The sequence below is a fragment of the Pseudophryne corroboree genome, chromosome 6 (assembly GCF_028390025.1).
Source record: "Pseudophryne corroboree isolate aPseCor3 chromosome 6, aPseCor3.hap2, whole genome shotgun sequence".
NCBI lineage: Eukaryota > Metazoa > Chordata > Amphibia > Anura > Myobatrachidae > Pseudophryne > Pseudophryne corroboree.
Window position 1 is genome coordinate 801,678,036 of NC_086449.1, and position 6,306 is coordinate 801,684,341.

At 43.2% G+C, this 6,306-nt stretch overlaps 1 long non-coding RNA gene across 3 annotated transcripts in view; it reads left to right on the forward strand.

Annotated features, from left to right (window-relative positions):
• LOC134933597 (uncharacterized) overlaps positions 1 to 5,325 on the forward strand; it is a 43,154-nt gene extending 37,829 nt beyond the window's left edge. For all 3 annotated transcript variants that reach the window (XR_010179740.1, XR_010179739.1, XR_010179741.1), the window contains exon 3: positions 4,981 to 5,325. This is a non-coding gene — a long non-coding RNA (uncharacterized LOC134933597). The remainder of the gene's footprint in view (positions 1 to 4,980) is intronic.
• The last annotated feature ends 981 nt before the right edge of the window (positions 5,326 to 6,306 follow it).

Genomic DNA, 6,306 nt, shown 5'->3' on the forward strand with positions numbered 1-6,306 from the left:
ACCTGCCTACTCTTCCGGGGGTGCGTGGGGCTACCCCAAATAAACGGGAGCCTCCCGCAGCTTCCGGGAGAGTAGGCAAGTATGACGCAACGTCATGACGTTGAGCGCATGATGTCATTATGTTGTGCAAAAGGGGTGGAGCCGGCAGCACTAGTAAGTGCAGTGCTGACTGGGGAGTCCCAAGGATTCTCTGATCGCCAGCAAAGACTGCAGAATGCCCCACAGGACGCTCTGGCGGCACAGATCCTGCTGTTCTAGACACCATGATAGCCAGAAGCAAGGACCGTGAAGTGGCAATAGTTGTACTGTGCGCTTGTCTGTAAAAAGACAGTGAACAATTACTGAATGCATCCAGGGCAAAGAGCACCAGATGAGATTAATATCTGGAGAGAAGAAAAAAAACAAAAAACTTTCCTGGAATAACATTTAAAAGTGTTTCTACAGTATACTGCGACTATGTAAGTATTGCATTGGTCCTTCCAAAAGTTTTTTTTTTAAATTATATTATTTATCTTTTAATTCCAATTATGCCTCTTTTCATTCGCTCCTTTTTTATTTTTTTTTCTACTGATGTTCGATGAAGAACTTTTAAAAGTCTATGAATCTGCCTTCCTGTCTGCAGGCTGCTTGAGGGAGCGGCGTCGCGGAATGGGTTAACCCGGCGGCATTGTCTGTCCTCTCCTTTCTTGTTGATTCAGTGGCTGCCTCCTAGACAGAAATGGCAACTCTCAAAGTGAAGGGAAGAAAAGGCTTTTGAGGAGACCCCATCCAACACGGCACCAACTTAACAGCAGGCTACCCCTAGCAACCCAGCAAGTTTTCTTGCTCAACTATGAGAAACCTTTCCCTATTCTTTTCCTCTTTTTTTTTTTCCCCCTCTCCCTCTTCTGATTACTCAAGATCGGCGCTGACCGGTTCATCTGAAGAGGAACGAAAGGGCGAGAATCTTCCATGCACGGCAGAACCCCTGTAAAACACAGATTTTTATTTTTTTATTTTTTTTGAATTTTCAGTCCCTAATTAAAGCTGTTTTATTAAGTTGTTTCTTCCATACAGTATATATCAAATCCGTCACCCCAATATGTAGCAAGAAAAAAAAAATTCAGTTAAGATGGAAATTTTGTAAAAAAAAATTAATAATAATAAAAAAATTGTGGTAAATATATTGTGAGAAGATTTTAATGGCCACAAATTTAACTCAGTTGACCCGAAACTTAAAATGGCAGCTATTGCCTTCATATGTATGTACATGTGTGCGCTTGTATTTTGTTTATAGCTGCATTACATGACAAAACCCTTCCTTGGAAAATTAAAATTGAATTGACGATAAATAAGCACATTCAGTAGGCTAAGCAACTATCACGATACTGTACGCATGTTAAAAAAAATATTCTGTTAAGTTTTTGTTTCATAGATACGTTAAACTTAACAATGTCAGCATTACCCAGCAGTATCCAGTAACAGTAATGCTATGCGGGCAGTCTGGGTATATTCCTAATAGCTTGTGTCAAATAGCATTGTCATTGAAATTTTAATCCTAACCTGGGGCAGGTAGGAACTGAGGTCTCAAACCATAAAATGACACTTTTCAGTGCATTTCCCGTTCTAATAATAATCCCTGCCCACCTACCAATACAGGTCACCTTCTCTAGTCCTACCGTTTGCAAGCGCCCGAGTAAGTAATTGTACTAGGAAGTGTGTGTCAGCATGTATCACAATACACTTCCTACTGTAGACTTTGTAGTAGGCCACTTAGAAGTAAACACATATGTGGTCATGATGTATGTAAGGAAAATCGTTTGATTATTGCACCAGACCTCCAGCTTCCACAAGAGATACTTGTACTAATATGCATCCACTTTTGACTTTGACGGAGTTGTGGAGTTGGGTGAACCCTTATTTACTTGACCTAAACTTGGCCACCCCTGTTCCTCATCTCCAGAGGTACAGAGACACAAGTCTCAACGATACGCAGAAATCTACATCACCCGGGAGGAAGCATTGCTTTCAGCGTCCTTTGGACACTCCGGTGGCTTAGCAGCCGTATTGCGCTGTTCAAGGCACCGTGCAAGCAAAATGCAGGTGCCATGTGGCAGTCACTCGTACACCCTTAATTATGGCCTTGGTTCAACCTTGTTCTAAAACAGACATATTATCAGGCCAGCATTCTTTTTGTGGACAAGCTCAATGCGAATTTGTGCAATTTATGTAATGCAGACTGACGTAAACTTAATCCAGCATTAGGGCCTTGAAGCTTTCATCTGAGCTAATCCTCACTCTTTAGCCACTCTTCAGCTTACTTCTCAACCACAGGCTAACCTCGCTACTCAACCACAGACTAACCTCGCTCCTCAGCCAAAGCTTAACTTTGCTCCTCATCCACAACCTAACCTTGCTTCTCAGCCACAACCTAACCTCGCTCCTCAACCACAGCCTAACCACGCTCCTCAGCCAAAGCTTAACCTCGCTCCTCAGCCACAACCTAACCTTGCTCCTCAGTCACAGACTAACCTCACTCCTCAGCCACAGCCTATCTTTGCTCCTCAGCCACAGGCTAACCTCACTCCTCAGCCATAGCCTAACCTCGCTCCTCAGCCAAAGCTTAACCTCGCTCCACAGCCACAACCTAACCTTGCTCCTCAGCCACAGACTAACCTCACTCCATAGCCACAGCCTAAATTCCCTCCTCAGCCACAGCCTAACCTCTCTTCTCAACCACAGCCTAAACTCGCTCCTCAGCCAAGGCTTAACCTCGCTCCTCAGCCAAAGCTTAACCTCACTCCTCAGCCACAACCTAACCTTGCTCCACAGCCTAACCTCGCTCCTCAGCCACAGCCTAACCTCGCTCCTCAGCCACAGCCTAACCTCACTCCTCAGCCACAGCCTAACCTCGCTCCTAACCTTGCTCCTCATCCACAGACTAACCTCACTCCTTAGCCACAGCCTAACCTTGCTCCTCAGCCACAGCCTAACCTCACTCCCTAGCCACAGCCTAAACTCACTCCTCAGCCACAGACTAAACTCACTCCTCAGCCACAGACTAACCTCACTTCCTAGCCACAAACTAACCTCACTCCCTAGTCACAGCCTAACCTCACTCCTCAGCCACAGCCTAACCTCACTCCTCAACCACAGCCTAACCTTACTCCTCAGCCACAGCCTATCCTCACTCCTCAGCCACAGCCTACCTCGCTCCTCAGCCACAGACTAACCTCACTCTCTAGCCACAGCCTAAACTCGCTCCTCAGCCACAGCCTAAGCTCGCTCCTCAGCCACAGATTAACCTCAATCCCTAGCCACAGCCTATCCTCGCTCCTCAACCACAGCTTAACGTCGCTCCTCAGCCAAAGCCTAACCTCGCTCCTCAGCCACAGCCTAACCTCGCTTCTCAGCCAAAGCTTAACCTCGCTCCTCAGCCACAACCTAACCTCGCTCCTCAGCCACAGCCTAACTTCGCTCCTCAGCCACAGCCCAACCTCGCTTCTCAGCCACAGCCCAACCTCGCTCCTCAATCACAGCCTAACCTCTCTCCTCAGTCACAGCTTAACCTCGCTCCTCAGCCACAACCTAACCTCATCCCTCAGGTACAGCCTAACCTTGCTTTCGCTATCTGATGCCAACTGCACACTATCAGGGTGGGCTCTTGCTATTGTACAAGCAGTCATCAGTGGGAGCCGTTTGCTTGCAGCTAATTATCCAGGACCTGTACAGTCACTGTAAAGCCACAATGGTCAACCATTCTGCTTAATCACATGCAGTGTCCCCAGGAATATTTCCAGCTGGGGCAAGCATGATTTGCTGGCATGTTTGATTTGACCCAGTTTCTGTGTGCTGAGCAGACATGTGCAGAAATAGAATGAAATGATTCCATTGCCGGATTTGTTTTGTTCAGTTGCATTATATCCAAAATACGGAGTGAGAAAAGCCTTGATGCGCTTTCCTGTAACACGCCATCACTTTTTTCTAACCTATCTACTTGTGAGAAGAAAATTAATTAGTGCTAAAAAAAAGTGTTACATTAAGTATTACAATGTGATGCTGCAGATGTGTTTTCTATGTAGAACAACAAGTCTCAGCATGATAGCACCTCTCATGTTTGGAATTAGTTGTGCAATCCAATCCCCCCCCCCCCCCATATAGTCTATATTGTGTACACTTGAAGTCGGAAAATCCTTTAAATTGGATTAGCACCCCTCCCACCTAACAAAGGTTGCTTTTAATTAGCACGGATCTCTGGCATTTACAGACAGCATATTGGGAAGGCACTATGATGATAAGTCCTGAATAAATATATACATTTTGTCAGTTTTAGGGATAAATTCGGGGTGCGGGGCCCCCCGGGTTGGTGCGGCCTGGCTGCTTTGCGGCATCACATTGTAATACTTAATCTAGCACTTTTTTAGCACATTATTTTTCTACCACTGTAACACCTTTTAGCACTCTAATTATTACCTCTCACATCTGTAACACTCTTGACACGTAGTTTATGCTTTTTATGTAACACTTATTGACACTTTAACCTCTCACTAGTGTTATGTCTTGGGGCATTTGGCCTGTGCTGGACTGGGGGGTCCCGATCCCCTGGACTGGACGCACCAGATTGAGGTCACCTGGTCGCAGTTGGTTGGCCAATATTTTTGGCCGAAAATTATGTTAAGCACCTCAATTTTGCTGTATGTTAGATTGCAGAGTTGATTGTAATTATTCTGATTAGCGGTACTTAGTACTGTAGAGTGTGCATCTGCATTTTATTTATTTAATTCTGTGTAACACTACAAGTCTCAGCATTATAGCACCACTTATTATGTTTGGAATTAAGGTGTGCAATCTAAGGTTTCCCCCCCTCCATATACTTTGGATGTTCTATAACTTTAATGAACTCCACCCAATTAAAAAAAACACCCTCAAATACAAATACCAGAGAAACCACAAATCAAAAGCAAATATGTATGATATGTTTTTTGCTAATTGCTCTTTTAGACCCACTCGGGGGACCATTGGCGGACGCTTAGGCTTCTGCAGGAAAATCACGTGAATGGAGTAGGAAGCTTTCGGGAGAACACAGCGCTGCCGAACCAAGTGACATTGCAGCGGAATATTCCAGTCTACACCCGAGAAGCCAGGCAGCTGTCCATTCGCTTTGTACTGAGACGGTGGACTTATAACCCATTGATCTGACAGGAAGCCAGGAAGTTGAATTTAGTTCCTAATACTTGTCCTAAAATGTTTCCAATATTTTCATTACAAAATATTTTGTTCTAACAAATAGTAATGATAATATACATAATGGATAAAAATTTCACAAGTGAAGGAAAGTAAACCAATTTTGGGGGTAATTCCAAGTTGATCACAGCAGGAAATTTGTTAGCAGTTGGGCAAAACCATGTGCACTGCAGGGGGGGGGGGCAGATATAACATTTGCAGAGAGAGTTAGATTTGGGTGGGTTATTTTGTTTCTGTGCAGGGTAAATACTGGCTGCTTTATTTTTACACTGCAAATTGGATTGCAGATTGAACTCACCACACCCAAATCTCTCTCTCTCTCTGCACATGTTATATCTACCTCCCCTGCAGTGCACATGGTTTTCCCTAACTGCTAACAAATTTCCTGCTGCTATCAACTTGGAATTACCCCCTTGATTGCTTTACTTTTATTTCTAATTCTAAATGTACATCATAGAGCTCCATCTAGTGGTAAATTTGGAGTATTACAAAATGTATTTCTTTGCAGATTTGTTAACCTTATTTTAACATATACAGATAATAGAGAGAGATTAGATAGATAGATAGATAGATAGATAGATAGATAGATAGATAGATAGATAGATAGATAGATAGATAGATAGATAGATAGATAGATAGATATTAAATGTATACCAGGCACTTCATGAGATGCATTAGGTATATATTGGAAAAATAAAAATAAGGTAAATAAATCAAGGTATTGGTTACAGTTTTCATCACCAGGTGGCAATCTGGCAAAACAAATTGCTTGAAGAACACTACAATTGTTGAATGTGTCCTCCATTGTGGTCAACAAAAGTTTTCATTCAAAGATCAGCAGATGAGTCATTTGCAGCTACAGGGTCGTTCAGTCTGAACATGCTATATATAAATAACATTGGTCTATATGGTCTCTAGGCTGTTTTTTGTTTTTACCCACTACAAGGTTTTCTCCTATTATCACAAGATGTTATTGTTCATCGGAATACTATTATGCAGTCTGCTAACCCTCAGTCATTTTTAAATATGTTTAAGTATGCATGTGTAACATAGTGATATGTAAGTAGAGAAAGACATTGCGAC